Consider the following 17,249-nt stretch of genomic DNA (forward strand, 5'->3'; position numbering starts at 1 on the left):
TGAAGGCAGGGAAAATATGGTGTTGAAAAGCTTTTAGTCAAATCTAAAAAGAATGTTAAAGTTAAGATTTAAATATTAAAATATATCTTAAAATCTAATTTATATAAATTAATATGACTAACCCATGGGTAAAATCATTTTTAAGAGTTGATTCTCCTTGTGTTCAGCCAAATAATGATGCCAACCTCACAGATTGCGATTCACAAATGCCAATATTCTATAATTTAAAATAACTTTAAATCGCCAAAGAAAATAATCAAATACTGCTATTTAAATAGAAATAAAACCTAGGCATCTTTTGTGGCATTTTGGCTAACTAGATCTGGGCTACCCACATTTAATCATGGGTAAACATACATATAATAAAATTAATTCTTACTATGAAGAAGACATAACTTCAGAGCAGCCTTGTTATGGTAAATTTTACTCAGAAACATTCTAGATTCAGTAATTTATCAATAATTAGAAGTGTCTGTGGAAAACAATGGTTTTTCCCACCCAAAATATTGGTACTAGGTGTATAGGATGAGACACTCTAGTTATCTTCTGTTTCATGTTCTTGTTTATTCATCTCAGAAACATAATACCTCAGGGCTAGATTTTTCTGTCACTTTCTTAACGAGATGCTTCATTCTCTGATATGAGATACCGTTGAATCCTGGCGAGGTTAGTGGCAGGATAAGGAGCATCTAGAGCAGAACTCACTTTGATTTACAGTGAAAATGCTTTGTGTTTACTTGAGGCTACTATTTGCCAGGCTTAATGAGGATTTTACTTAGTCCCTAAATGAAAACTGATTCATTACTGAATGTCTTAAGCTGAAAAATATATTCTTTGTTATCAGTGAGAGATTAATAAAAGTTAATATTCTATACTCGTCAGGCAATTTAGCGTAACAGTTAATCCTGAGGATCAGCATGTTCTAAAGTTCTCTTGTGTCTATTTAATGTCTGACAATGATTATCAGGTGGCCGTGCATTATATATTAATCTAAATGTGGCTATCCTCACACGTGCGCTGCAGACAGATTAGCTTGCCAATTTAATTGTACTCAAACTTCTAAAAATTACCAATACTTCCTTATTACAAAGAAAACCCACTTGAAGAAGCTGTCTCAAATTAAAAGACATGTTTTCATAGTTAAAGCATACAATTTTCACATCACTCCTTGAAAAAATAAACTCATATATCTATCGCAGGTTTTTACACAATGAGCAGCTATATAAACTTATACTAATTATTTCTGTAATTGTTTTAGAAAACTTGGCTATTATGAGGAAAGCATTTGAACTAGAAATAACAAAGAATGAAAGAAGCATACAAGATAAAATTTGGTGAAATGTAAATATTCTGTAAATATATCATTTCTATGTCCAAGCATTAAATTATGGCATGTTTCAAATTATACATATATTATATCTATGTTCATATTATATATATATATATATATAAAAAAAATACTTTCTTTCTTGGTCTGCTGTTGTTTTACTCCCTATTATCAACCTTTTATTCTAATTACTACTATTCTAATAATAAAATTCACTTAGAAACTGTGTTATTCTTATAATTATCAGCTATAGAAAGGCAATTGCAATTATTTTATTACTTAAAAAAATCAGTGCTTGATATCAACAGATAGATTACTACCTAATTATGAGTAGGGCATAAAGGTTAAAATTTACAATTATGGAAGTGTTAACATGTTGCACAGAAAGTTACCTTGAATCAAGAAGAATTTCAAGTGGTTGTTTCCACAGACTAGATTAAAAAATATAATATGAGCACTATACACTTCCATCCATCCATCCAATTATCAAAACATGTGCATTGACCAATTTACAAATTACATACTAAGTTATAAAAATACTAATTATGTAGACGTATGTAATAAAGTTGAAACAAGTGATCATTTGTTATAAACCTGAGACACTGTTATGAGTCCAAAATATCTTACTTAATCTTAACCAAAGATGAGTCAAGAAAGCCTTGTAATTTATGAGATAATGTGAAGAGGAATATAAACCAAAACATGCTATACCTACAACATATCGCAGTCATTGTCATCATTGTTCTGTAGAAAACAATGCTATATAACATTTGCCTTTCATTACTATTTTTATATCAAATGCTTTTTATAAATTAAGATTCGTAAAAATCAAAAGGAGAGAGGCAGACAATCTCTGGAGTATTATTTCTGCATAAGTAATACTGATTGTTTAAAGACTAGCTATATTTTGAAAACAAGAGTTTAAAGGTCTGTTTTCTTGTGTGTTTTTTAATGATTTGAGTTACTGTGAGTCAAAATGAAATTAACTTTAAAGATTATTGAACAATTTACACCAGTAAGAGTACTTTTATAGTTACATCAAAATTGTCACAAGTAAATTCATTATAAAATACTATAGATGATAAAAGAGAAATAAAATAATTGAATGTTCTCATGTGCTTTAACCTCAAATTTTTCATTATTTTCTTTTAATATAAATACAAATTTAAAATGATTTTCAGTATCCCTGATATTAAAGATGTTTTTTAAACCCACAAAAAAGAATGAGAAAAGACTGCTATCATATGGTCAAATGCATCCTAATCCACTGATATTCACAGAGAAAATGTCATAATTTTATGAAAGTATTAAGGTTTATTTACAGTGCTACAGTTTCAGTATTTTATCCAGAAAAACCTTATGTGATAAAAAATTTTCTACTCCAACAATAGACAATTTTAAAATACAGCAGAAGCAGATGATACTGACAAATATCAGACAGAATTCTGAATGAAATCTCTTGGAGCTTCAATTTTCACATACATAACTTGGGGGCCAGTTATTTTACTACTCACAAAGTTAATGTGCTTATAAAAATGCATTAGAAAAAATTATAAAGTGTCATATCTATGCACTTGGCAGACTTTTTGTTGTTGTAGTTGTCATCATTGTTATCAGTATTAACATTAGTCATCTGTTTCAGAATGGGTTAATAACACTTCATTCCAGATAGACTGAGCCTTTTGAGAGAAACTTATAACACAGAAGTGACACACAGAAAAGCACACAAATTCTTTTGGTTGAGAGTAGAAACAGGAAAAACAGATTTACATTAAAAAAAAAAAAACAAAACAACTGTAAGCCAAGTCATTAGTTTTATACAAACTACTTTCCCTGGGATACCCTAAGAAAAGTCCAAGACTTATAGTAACAATGCCCGATAGCTGTGTCACCTTTTAAACTTGGAAAACATGTTCACATAGAACCTACTCATCCCTTCTTCTTTGAGATGAAGATTACTACTCCCAATTTCACAGAGGAGGGATTAGGTGTGAGATGTTAAATGACTTTCCAGACTCTCAGTAATCAAATGATAGTCACTGGACTCCAGAACAATGACCTGAAAACCATGATACTGCCGTCTTGAGAGAGCGTGAGTCATACATTTCATGGTCACTCTGGGAAACTGAGTTAATTCACTCTGATAGATTCTCAGGAGTACTGTGATGATCTGAGAAGGTAAAGACCAGCTGTGAAATATCTCAGTGGCCCGGGATTCATTCAGTCATGGTGTGGATCAGGCATTCCAAGGAGGTTCTGAATTTAAATTAACATTTCATAACCAGGGCCTCTCACCCCAAATTGGCATGCAGGAATCAGAAAGATCAATCTCTGAACATAAGGAAGAAGGAGTAATAGGGTGAATGAATATTTATACAGAGACTATTCCAAAAGAAAAAAAAAACACATGCTGTTTTAATTCAACCCACATATAAATCTCCAACTTAAGTATAATTGCCATCTATGGATCAAGTCTATTTAATAAATGTTATTTAATATGTTGAATGATATTGGTTATTAGCACTAATTTTACAGAAATATTGATTAACTTAATAAGATGTGTTATGATGACTGCCAGGGAGGAAACACATAATCACATGATTAGTAATAGGATACAGAATCATTTGCTGCTAACTAATTCATTCCTGTATGGTTCATAGCAGTATAAGAACAAAATTAGTTAAGCATGAGAATGAAAAAGTCATCTCTGGGCAAAATAAGTTCCTTTATTTGTGACAGCATACTGCAGCATATAGTAAACATGACATATTTGGGTTTATGTGTATGGCAATTATTCAGATAAGTTCTTATTATATATGAAATAAATTAATCAGCCTCTTTTCTGCTAAATTCAATAAAGTGATGTTTGTTTTAACTTCCATTATCCGGATAAAAATTAGCAGCCCCTTATCCCATGTTTGGTTACAACATATTTATAGATGAAGTATATAAAAATGAGCCTTAAATGTAACAATAGTTTAAAACATTTTCACAAACTAGACATATAAGGATGGTATGGTTGGTTCCACAGCTCTACTAATCTAACACTGTACTATTAAAATAATTTAAATAAAATATTGTCGTATTTATGTACAGGGAGTATAATCTACAGGGGTTCTCCATTAATAAACTCTTCCATCACATGTTATTACACTCTAAAATCAGTTTGTACAAACAAGCCATTCCTGGGAATGTTAAGAAACTTCTCAATTGATGCTTCAGCAATGTAAATATATAAAACTCCACCGAAAATCACTGGAATGACAAGATACGACAGGGTAAAAAAACAGAAAAGGTGCTTCATGAGTGTCTTTTTGTTAGTAAAATTAATCATATAAATTTACATTAGCATGTATCAAATGACATTTATACAAAAGCATATGTAATGAAGAAACGGATACAATTATTATACGCAAGTAGTTCACAGCATCTAACGTATGATAAATCAATGTTTGAATCATACAAGAAGGAGCTATGCTCTAAGAGGAAAATGTTTTAAAGCTATCTGTTCATGCTAAAAAAAAAAAAGGTGCCGTCATCATAATACGTTAATGTTTAAAACCTGAAAATGGTTTGGATAATTAGTGTAAGTAGTAGTTTTTAATTCTAGGGTGAAATGCAGGAATACAAGAAAACTTAAATTGGTGTGTGACTATCAACAATATTCTCAATATCAATTGACAGGACAACTCTCCTCTCCTCCTCAGACAGTACTTTCCCTATTCTCCACTGCCTGTCACTCTGCATGTTGATATCGCATTCATTTTGGACTTGGCAGGATAAGGCACTTATCTCACGGAAGAATATGAGTAGATATGTCATAAAGGAATCATCTAGATCTCAAATGGTAAGAGAACTAAGTGGTCAGAGAAAAAGAAATCAAACATCATCATTAAAAATAAAAACATTCTTTTGTATACCCCTAGCATTAACAAAGGAATTTGCCTGTCTTGTCCACATACAATTTAAGTGGCAATTTAAGAAGAGTAACAAAAGTAATAAGGCCCCTAACTTGTTTTCATTTTTGAGAACATTGATTCTAAATCATAAACTAAAAGTAATTCAGGATCTTTCAGAACACACTGTGGCAATGCATGTAAACCAAGTTTTATGATTCACAAGGTGCTTCTCTAGCCTCCAGTCTTTTATCTTTCTATATTCTTTTATATGTGATTTCACGAACATTCCTTTACATTAGTGTAATGTAATTTGATACAAGCAAGTGAAAAGACGACCAAAGTGATGAGTGAAAAGAAGGACCATAGAAACTAGGGTACCGTATTATTTTCCTTGTTGCTTCCGGAACAAATTACCACAAACTTAGTGGCTTAAAACAATGCAAATCTATTCTCTTATAGGTCTGGAGGTAGACGTCCAAAGTAAGTCTTTGGTTTTAGCCAAAACCAATGTGTTGGCAGGGTTGGTTCCAGATGGAGGCTCTGGGGAGAATCTGTTTCCTTGCCTTTTCCTGGTTTCTTTCCCTCATTCCTTGGCTTGTGGCCCCTTGTCACATGATCTTTTCTTGGCCTGATTCTGACATGACATCACCTTCCTCCTTCTTTGACCTTCTTGCCTCCGTCCTAGAACAGCCCTTGTGATTGCACCTCCAACTCACCCAGCTCAAGATCCTTAACTTCATCATATGTATAAAGTTCCTTTAGCTGTATAAAGTAACATTCACAGGCTATGGAGATTAGGATGTCAACACCACTGGCAGGGCATTATTTAGCCTACCACAAGAATTTAAGTAAAAAGACATATTGAAAACTGTTTCTCATAAGGAAGTCACCTTGAAGAAGTCTTTCATAGTAAAATGCATGTCACTACAGCAGAGCATGGCTAAGGTGTTTAATGTATCCATAATATACAGTTTTATTTATTAAAAGGATGCATAGACCTCCAGTTACATATATTATCTTGCAGCGCAAATAGATGTTTTGAGTATAATTTGGCTAAAAGATATATGTTTGTTTTGTTTTATCACAACAGAATTCTCAGCGCATAAATTTTGATTTACTGAACTAGAAACTGAGCTAGATTTACCTGAACAATAAATTAAATTTTAAAGCATTTTACAGAAATCAGATGTAGTTTCTGTTTTTGACTGATAAAATCTTGCAAAATGTGAAATATCAAACATTAAAAAATTATTATTGAAGAAACCCTATTGATTCATATTAAATGGAACTTATGCTTCAGTGTTATTATACCTTTCTAATAAGACAAAATCTAATTTAAAATACTAAGTCTCTACTGCACTAAAAAGATATTATTTGCCTATGCTCTAAACTTTTCAATGGCAATTTAAAAAATAGAACCCTTTTCAGATTGTTTTATTATACCATAAATTTACAAATTTATGAACCATAGAGGCTTATTCCTGCAAATTTTTCAAATTGACAATAATATTCTGAAAATATAGAAATGTTTCAAAATGTTGTAATTTTGCAAGGAAGGCTAATTTCCAAATATTCTACATGTCTGTGGGTAATATTTGATAGAACAAATTATCATAATCATCAGTCAACATTCATAGAACACTTACGGAACCCACTCCAAAAACAAAATGATCAGCTATGCTAGACACATGAGTACAATTCATAGAAGCATGCGTCCAAAATAAATAAAAATGTGGTTTTAAAATTAACATGTTCACAAACATTGCTTGGAAAGCATTTCAGTCCTGAGTTCTATATCAGTGATTTTTAAGCTGGAGTCTTCTAGTAATAGTTGAATGCTATAACAATGGCTATAGAAAATTATTAAAAACTTTTCACTTAAAAATAACTGGAATTGCATCTGTATTAGTTCATTACCATCCACTTGTGGCAGCATTTCAGAGCTGAACATTCTTTACTTGCAATATATTGTTAACCAAATAAATCAGAGTACAAGTCTACATTCATTATCTGAAAGTACAGCAGGTAAAGGTATTGCTCATTTTCTCTTAAATAAAAAGGAGCAATAGTTTATATGTACATATATTTTATAAGCATATATTTTTCTTAAATGAAGACAGTGTCCACTTTGCCAAGAATTAATTAGGATATTAATATATGAATCTATTTTCCAGGACTATTTATGTTGTTCTACTCTTCTTTTTTTTTTTAAAGTCAGAGACAGACTTAATTCATTATACTTCCTAAGAGTGCTGTAAGACATTCTTTTCTTCCCTGAGCTCCAAAATTGTCCTATCCGCATGACAGGGGTAAGAGAGGTATGCCATACTGAGTCATTTAGACTTTTTTTTTCATCAATATGTAGTATTTGCAAATCAACACATGTGCCAGTGACTGAAGGCCAATAATTCTCGTGGGTCCCTCCTCCTCTGAGATGCTTCATCGTCTGGTAGCAGGGCTTGTTGGGCTGGCTTTGTTGAATTAAGTCATCATGACATCAGACAGAGACTCATCTCAAGCATATATCCTACCTGCTTTGATTCATGGTATCCCCAGGAAGCAATAAATACAAGAAATATGTAAAGACATTTCTATTTGTATGAGAATGCTTTAGGCTGCAAAGAGCAGCAAATACAAATTAAAGTGGTTTAAAAGCAGGGGTTGTATCATCTCACACACTAAAAATTGGAAGATGGGTTGGTTCAAGTTGGCTAATTCAGAGATTTAATAAAATCATGGCTGTGACTTAGATTCGATGAAATTCTCTTGGATTTTGTCCTATGGTCTTAGGATGGCCACTGCATTTGCAGCGGTTCCACGGAGATAAAATCCAGAAAAATTAAAGTTCCTATCTTGTGTCTCATTTTAAGTGTAGGGATGTTCTACACAAAAGCCCTTAGCCGACTATCCTTAAAGAACAGTGGCCAAAGTGAGCCAGTGCCTACGCCTAGGTCAATATGTCTATGCCTAACACAATCACAAGGGGAAGGGCATCCCCATGACTGGTTTTATCCAGTGAAGGTTCATTATGACAGGGCCAGAGACGGACCCAGTCTCCTCTGAAGCACCTGGCTGCTTAGAAGACAGTGAACAAATCAGGGTTATGCCAATGAGGAAGAAGGTGGGGGCAGTCAGAGGATGGGTTTTTGGTAGGCAAATAACAGTATCTAACATGCCTTCTCAAGTGAAAAGCCCCTCATATTAAAGACATTATAAAGTTTGTAGCATAGTTCCCAAAAAACATGTGGGGACATATAAAGTCTTTTTACAAATTTAGAACACAGTATGTATTTTACTTTGAAAGTATATGGTATGAGCATTTTAATGTATAGAGTCTGGTTAAATACATAAAAATGCATCCCTACTAAGTGATGCTAGACAGCCATTAAAAAGGATATAGTAACTCTTCCTTTATCAACATGAGAAAAAATTCCATATTGAAATTTAAAATGAAAACATTACAAAAAAAATATTTGTATAGCTATTTGCATGCATAAATGTAGAGAATAGCTATGAGGGATTTGTAGCAACAGTGACTATCACTGAGATGTAAGATAAATATGATTTTTCAGTTCCTTAATACTTTTTCTCCTTTTAAAAACAAAGCGAACATTTATTATTTCACGATCACTCCAAAGCATATTTAAAATTTAAAGAGGATGATAATTTTTTCAGGAGTATACATATTAACTACTTCATATTTTGATAACTTTAACTCTTTTAAAATTTTACATAATAACATCTATACAACCCAGCTTTCATGGAAGTTATTTTTCTGTAAAATTCTTCCAAAGTTTCTCCTATATTTGCTGTACATCTCTCTGCCTCTGAAACATTACATTTATTTTCGATATGGAAATGAGAAATAGCCTCTTTCTAGAGATAATGTACAGGTGTGGGTCACCTAGAAGCTCTGGTTCAATGGAAATCTACCTTGCCACATGTCCAGAAAGCTGATAAATATTCACAACTGGATAACCTCTGCTACAGTTGCTAAAGGGCTTAAGATGGTAACAGTGTTAGTTGATCCATCTTAGAATGACTGTGATGACAATTTATGACATCTTATAATGAGGACAGACATTGTCTTCAGAGAGTGTTTCACATTGATCTTTTACAAAGTTGTGGTCCTTACTCCATATCTGAGAGACATATATTCAAACAGGACTATAATACTCAATCCAACACAATAAATTATCTGGGACATATGTTTCATAATTTATTCATGGTTGAGAGAGACACCAACCATTTAAGGTTTGTGGTGAAAGAGAAAAAGGAACAAAAAAATCTGGTATTAGAACCTACTTTTTACAGAGAATAAGTAACAGGTAAATGCAATATATTTATTTTCTTTGTTACCATTTTCAATGATTGGCATTCGTGTTTCCTCCTGCATTTAAAATGGATGGGTAGATAGATAGATATAGACAGATAATTTAATGAATATTCTGCACAATTTGAAGTTTAAATGAAAGAACTTTTTATTTCTGAACTCAAACAAGATTAAACACTTTTGTGTTCTATTAGAGTTTCCATTTTGATTATGAAATCACAAATATGAAATAGAAATAAAATATGTACTAGAATGCCTAATGCACGCTTCTAGAAAATTTTATAATGAAATACACGCAATCATTACTTATATTTTAAACTTGACAGATAAAATATCAATCAATATCAATATTATTCAACAGTCATTACATCGTTCTTTTGTTTAAGGATTGTTTCCTTTAGAGAAACAAAGTTTCATGAATATTTCTAATTAACAAACACACAATAAAAACTAAAGTTTTCTATGAATACCTACTATGTGCCTACAATGCACTTACTAGACTTCATTATTCACATATATTCTAAGACTTAACTAGGACAATGCTCTGATGTTAAGGTAATGGTTTCCAATCTTTTCAAGAATATATTCTTTTCAAGAATATAATTTTTTTAAGAAAAATACAATTCTACTATAAAATAGTAGTTGTAGATTTGTTTTTTGATTGAAAAAGTCTATAACGGAAAATGATCATTTTATCTTCTCTGTTTTTAAAAGGATTTATATTGTATTATCCACAATGGATTTTACACATATGTTTAAAATACGCAAAATGTGCAATGGAAGTATTCAGGCACCTAACAATGCGTGCACCATGAAATAATTTTAAGATACTTAAAAAATCCACAACCAAGAGGTTAGATACTATTAGTGATATAGAAAGTGTTCTAAAATTAAATTCAGAAGCCTACATTTGAACCCATACTATTGTGAAAAACAAGACAAGGTACGTAACTTCTCAGGGCCTCAATCTTTGTTTATTTTAATTATAATCTATGACTATTTTGAGGCTTAAAAGCAATAATATACAGGAAAACACAACATGTAACCCAGGAGGGCATGAGTATTCAATAAATGCTGGTTTCCTGAATCAAAGATACATGATAATATTAAAAAATTCTGATTATTAAAAAGGTAAAGATAAAATAAATGTCTTCTAAAAGAAATTAGTTTCTTTTAAGTCTTTAATTTGGAATTCCAAGTAAAATAAAACCAACTTCACATGCAACCAAGTAAAGTATTCCACATCCAAACCGCACAGTTTCATTTTTGATTAATTAGGTTCAATGTAGAAATGTTACTCAGCAAGAAAAGCCACCTAGCACTGCGTACTTCACTTTCTTTCCTTCACACTGGATTACCATCAACTAAAACTATCAATATGTGGTAATATTTATACCAATATGCCATCAGATTTTATTCATGAACAGCTTAATTAAAATATGCTTGATTAACAGAAAACGAAATAGGAAACCATTTAGTTTGGGAGAGCTGTGCTGCACTTTAAAACCACGTCCATCTCCAAATACACACAATATTTTTGACTTTATAGGACATCCCCCTGAAGACAGATAATGATTAAGAAACATTCGTTGATTTTTCAGTAGTTAAGAGAATGCAATATGTGTGGTCATAGTCAGAGAAAGTAAGATTAAAATCACATATTTGCTTTACTTTAAGAAAGAGATTTTGAATTAAAAGATCATTTTCAAAGTAATAATTGTACAAACAAATCATTTATCCTTCTGAGCTTTACTCTACTCAAGTGTAAAACAACTGCAACAGGGCGTCATCTCCCTACATCAAGAGTAATATGAAGTGGGGAAACAGTGAGGGAAATGTAAATGTGCTATAATTACAAGATGTAATAATCTCAACAGAGGTCTCACTGAAGCACAGATACACAGATAAAAACATGTAGATCCTCCAATAGTTATCAAAAGTATCATTCTACCAAAGTCTGAAATTTTAGATTCCATTATCCATAGCATCCTATGTGGCATTTGATAAAGTGTTCAACAGATTCATTCAACGACACTTCTTGGATCTCTTTCTCCTCCCTCCCTCTAGCATCCACTCAGCCTCATACCCTGTGCGTGCTCCCCTCATCTCCAGGATCCCTTCTCAACCAGCTTCACTACTGGGGCTGTAGTTCAGCTTTTTCATAAACTCAACTCGATTTTCATGACAATTCATTTCCTCCAGGTTAAAAACCAAACATAACATACCAGGATCCTCATAAGTAGCCCCTACTTTCTGCCTAAATTAAGTCTCTGGTGGTTCTAGAATGGAAAGGGCAAAATATAAATACCTGAAAGTGAATTTGTAAGCTCTAACTTCCTTCATTCATATTTTATAGATAAGCATGGAGAAATTAAGTAATTGCCCCAAGGCTGCATTAACAATGAGGACCCTGGGAAAAGAACTAAATTCTCCTTGTTCCTAATTCAGAATATTCCTTTTCCCTTTCTCTTTGTAGTAACGGGAAAATAAAAATCAGATTATTAGGAATTATCCGACAATCCTTGTAATCTTTTGTTTCACAAGACCTGTTTTTTAAATAGGGACGAATGATTTATCCATTTAGCTGACATGTATTAAAATCCCAGCATGTGTCCCGGGCTAGGAAGACAAAGATAGATTAGACATGGCACATGCTCTAAAGAGCCTGAACTCTACTAGAGGTGACAGACACATGAACAGATTATTAACACTCAATGAGTTAAGTGCAATGAGAGAAGTATGTATGCAAGGTGATATGAAAGTACACGTAACAGCCACTGTTACAGGTTGAATTGCGTCCCCCAAAAAGATGTGTTTAAGTGTTAACCTCCAGTACCTCAACATATGACCTTATTTGGAATTAATCTTGCTGTAGATGTAATGAAGTAAGATGAGGTCAGACTGGAGTAGAGTGGGCCTTTAATCCAATATGATGAGTGTCCTTAAAGAAGAGAGAAATTTGGACACAGATTTGACAAACACCATATTATGACGGAGGAAGAGATTAGAGTGATGGAGCTGCCAACCAAGGAGGACCGTGGATTGACAGCCACCAACAGAAGCTATGAAGAGGCAAGGAAGGATTCTACCCAGAGTGTCGAAGGCAGCATGGCCCTGCTGAGATCTAAGCATTTCTGACTTCAGAACTGTGAGAGAAGAAATTTTGTTTTTTTAAGCCACCTGGTTCGTGGTACTTTGTTACAGCAGCCCTAGAAACTAATAGACACCTAACCTGGACAGAATAGGGGATATCAGGGCAGGTTTCCTGGGGGAGGTTGGCACTGGAACTAACTGTTAAGAGATGAGTAAGTCGTGTTGGTGAAACTAGTGAAAGAATAGAGAAGGCATTTCAGGCAAAGAAAAAAGAGACAGGAGGGGCTGACCTGGTGGCGTAGTGGTTAAGTTCACACACTCCACTCCAGCAGCCCAAGGTTTGCAAGATTGGATCACAGGCATGGACTTACACACCACTCATCAAGCCATGCTGTGGTGGCATTCCACATACAAAAAATAGAGAAACATTGGCACAGATGTTAGCTCAGTGACAATATTCCTCAAGCAAAAAGAGGAAGATTAGCAACAGATGTTAGCTCAGGGCCAATCTTCTCACCAAAAAAGAAAAAAGAGAGAGAGAGAGAGAAAGGGAATTGAAACAGCATAGTAATGTCGAAATCTAGAAGCCATTTGGTGCTCTTGGAGCAGAAGGTACAGGCTGACAAGAGAACAGGTTAGACAGGTGAACAGAGGCTCAAATACAAAGATTTTGTATAACATGTTAATAAATGATAGTAGCTAACATGCATTGATCGCTTCCTCTGTGTTCAGCACTTTACAAAGTGCATTATGCACATTATTTTGTGTAATCTTCACAATGACCCTAATAAGGCTGTACACATGGATAAGTGAGAAAACCAAGGCTTTGGGAAATTATGTGACTTATATAAACATTATCCAGCTAGGTATTAAATGAATATGGACGTGAACTATTTGGTTAAATGGAACCATGGAATGTGTTATGAGCAAGCAAATACTAAGCTCTCATTGCTTTCAACATAGGTTAATTGGCCATGTCTGGAGAACTAGAATTTGTGGAGTAAAGGCCTATAGGCATAGGGATCTCATAACAGAGATGGAGGAAATGGTGAATTCAAGAAATATTTCGGGTGGTAAAATTGGAAGGTCTTGATTGGTTGGAATGTCAGGAATTAAAAGGAGGGAGGAACTAAGGCTGACTCCAGCTTTGAAAATCGAATGGCTGGTGGTGCAGCCCACTAAGACAGAGAACACAACCAGGGGCAGAAGTTACAGCAGATCTACATTAGGAAAGTGACAAATGAAGCACTGGTTCTGTGTTGATGTGCACACAATAGGAGCTCTGAATGGCTGCTGGTAAACCTCCAGTGTCCTTCCACAAGTACTGCCCCTCTGCGACACTGCTATAATGTGGCACCATGGCAGAGAACAGCACTCTTAATAGACTCCTGTCTCTTGCTTTCCAGTGTTTTCTGTTGTCCCCAAAGAGATTAAGATATAAACCTAAACCTCAAAAGAAATAACTTGGGTATCCATCCTTTGGTTTTCTAATAGATAGTCTGAAATACTTAGCAATTTCCAATCCAATACCTACATTTATATAATTGGATTTTGTTGTGGTTGTTGTTTGTTCCTTCTCCAAAGAAAGAGACATGTTCAAAATTAGTCAGAAAGACTCAAATTTCTCAGAAAAGCAAATATAAGAAATGGTTTAGATAGTCAGTTAGTTGGTTAGCTACAGAATTAAAAAGACACCCTTGTTGGGGTTGGCCATTGGCATAGTGGTTGAGTTTGTGTGCCCTGCTTTAGCAGCCCAGGGTTCTCGGGTTCAGGTCCTGGGCTCATCGGGTCATGCTGTGGCAGTGTCCCACATGCAAAGTGGAGGAGGATTGGCACAGATGTTAGCTCAGGGATAATCTTCTGCAAGTAAAAAGAGGAAGATTGGCAACAGATGTTAGCTCAGGGTCAATCTTCCTCACCAAAAAAAAAAAAAAAAAAAGACAACCTTATTTCTTGGCCTTTGGTATTAAATGGGAATTTTTATACCACATTTTAAAGAAATGAGTCTCCAAAGAGAACAACATCTATGTGAATAAAACTCCCCTACTGTCAGATATTGATTTCAGTTACCATCCATTGGCAATATATTTTCGAACACATGCAATTATGAATAAACATTTATTTACCTAAGGTGCTTTTGTACATCTGCAGATTTAGCGCTTGAGGGTTATGAAGTTTGAGTGTGTGCAGAGATGATAGATAGTCCCTAAAGGCGAGACGGAAGGTGGCTGTTTCCTTCTGCAGCATTCCCTGTGGTCTAATTATAGAGCGATACTTGCGTCAGCTTGAGGGAAAGCCACTCTCATGGCTTCTTGGCTGGAAGCAAGTTACATAAAAATGATGGAAAGAAAACGCAGAAGCCTAAAAGGAATGTACAAGAACGGACAGGAGCAAAAGGGGGAAAAAACCACATATGCTTTTTATTGTTTACCATATTTCAAGTATTTTAATCCACTTGATAAGTAAACAGATTTTACAAATAAAAAGTATCAGAAAAGTAGACATTTGGCAAGTGTATGCAAACTGAAGGATGTGTTTGCTGCTTTTACAAGGGGAAAAGAATACTGGGAGATTGCCATTAATAGCATGCCAACTTAGAAATGCAGTGGAAGTTTAGCAAAGAGAAAAAACAGCAGGGGATTAAAAATACGCAGCTGCAACGGCTAACTAGATCTGAAATGTCTAAATGGACGTGAACAAGTAGTCAACGAGAAAATGTGATGGTATCCACCAGGTGAGGAGAAGTTAAAGGGAGGAAATTCATTGTTTCAGCTCTCTTAATCATACATGGACTTTTCTTTACATCAATGGAGACTCACTCTAGGAATGTAGCATATGACTTCTACACCTCAACTTGCCAACATCTACAAAATGTTAAGGCAAAAATACAAAAAACCTTTGCCTGACTTGCATTTTACCTAGGAACCAAATAACTCACTTACGTAGTCATTTCTAACATGCGGTTTTAAAATTTATATTCCAAAATTAAGGGAGATGGGGTCTGATAAATATTTACCCTAATCTTCAAGGACTTCTTGAGTACAATGCAAGCAGAAATGAAGAAAAGTGCAACAAAACATATTTTTTCTATGTTTCTACCAATTCGTGTAGCTTTATTGCAAGGCTTTTTTTTTTTCACTCAGCAAATGATCGCATATAAGTTTCACTTCATATAGAAAAACTAAGCTAATGATTCACACTAATCTTTTTTTTTAAAGATGGCACCTGAGCTAACAACTGTTGCCAATCTTCTTTTGCTTTTGTTTTTCTTTCTGCTTTTACTCCTCAAATTCCCCCAGTATATAGTTGTATATATTTTTTTTAGTTGTGGGTCCTTCTAGTTGTAGGATGTGGGACGCTGCCTCAACGTGGTCTGATGAGTGGTGTCATGTCCTCGCCCAGGATCCGAACCAGAGAAACCCTGGGCCACGGTAGCGGAGCGCGTGAACTTAACCACAGGGCCACGAGGCCGGCCCCGATTCACACTAATCTTTTAAAGACATTTTAAGATGCTGGCTTATAGTTATACATACAAGTGATGGAACCAAAAGAGAGCAGTAAAGAACATTAATAACATTTGTCTCGTTGTCTGCTGAAAGATGAAAAGCATGCCTCACTAAAACAATGAGTGCCTTTTTCACAATAAAGTGAACATTTAATGCTTTATTTCAACATCAAAAACATATGATTAAGAAAACGCATCAAAAGCTACTGGAGAAAACCAAACAGGTGGGACTAAGTCAACCACCAATCTTGAATTTCAACACTGACAAGGAAGCAGGTACTTTTCTTTTATACCAGTGAGTAAAATATATTCCAAATATATCTAGAATCTCAGAATCCAAAGAAAATGCATGTTTTTGCTCAAAATCTAAAGCTATGATAACATTATATTTGTTTTAACTGAATTAAATTAAAGTCAACTCTATAATTAGAGTTTCATAGAAGAAAAGTAAAATAAAACTTAGTGAGCAACTTGACTCATGCAGAGGTCTAATTTGCCATCTTATACTATCATTTACCATAGCAGCCAGCATATAGAAATCACTGATTAAAAAATTTTTGAATGGGGCCGGCCTGGTGGTGCAGCAGTCAATTTCACACGTTCCACTTTGGCCGCCTGGGGTTCCCCGGTTCGGATCCTGGGCTCAGACATGGCACTGCTTGTAAAGCCATGCTTTGGCAGGCATCCCACATATAAAGAAGAGGAAGATGGGTACAGACGTTAGCTCAGGACCAGTCTTCCTCAGCAAAAAGAGGAGGATTGGCAGCAGATGTTAGCTCAGGGCTAATCTTCCTCAAAAAAAAAAAAAAATTTTTTTTTTTGAATTAATTTATCAATCTAGAGAAAAGTGAAGGCCTCGGTTGCTACTAACCACAATCTGAATTTTGAGCCAAAAATGCTAAATAGGTAAGATGGGCATTTGCACAAAAGCAGCTCAAACTTTAGGTAACTTTTTCCTAATGTAACGGTATTTTTTAAAGGTGTTTTCTTACTTTTTATTTCATTTTATTTATCTTAGTTAATACTGACTTGACTTAATGATAAGCCTGAGGAAACACATTTCTAATAAATGCAATCATAAAAGATTTGCTA

At 34.2% G+C, this 17,249-nt stretch overlaps 1 protein-coding gene across 32 annotated transcripts in view; it reads right to left on the bottom strand.

Moving 5' to 3' along the window:
• Positions 1-17,249, bottom strand: part of ADGRL3 (adhesion G protein-coupled receptor L3) — a 798,980-nt gene that overhangs the window by 352,307 nt on the left and 429,424 nt on the right. The gene's annotated exons all lie outside the window — the stretch shown is intronic.

The sequence above is a fragment of the Equus asinus genome, chromosome 3 (genome assembly GCF_041296235.1).
Source record: "Equus asinus isolate D_3611 breed Donkey chromosome 3, EquAss-T2T_v2, whole genome shotgun sequence".
Classification (NCBI taxonomy): domain Eukaryota; kingdom Metazoa; phylum Chordata; class Mammalia; order Perissodactyla; family Equidae; genus Equus; species Equus asinus.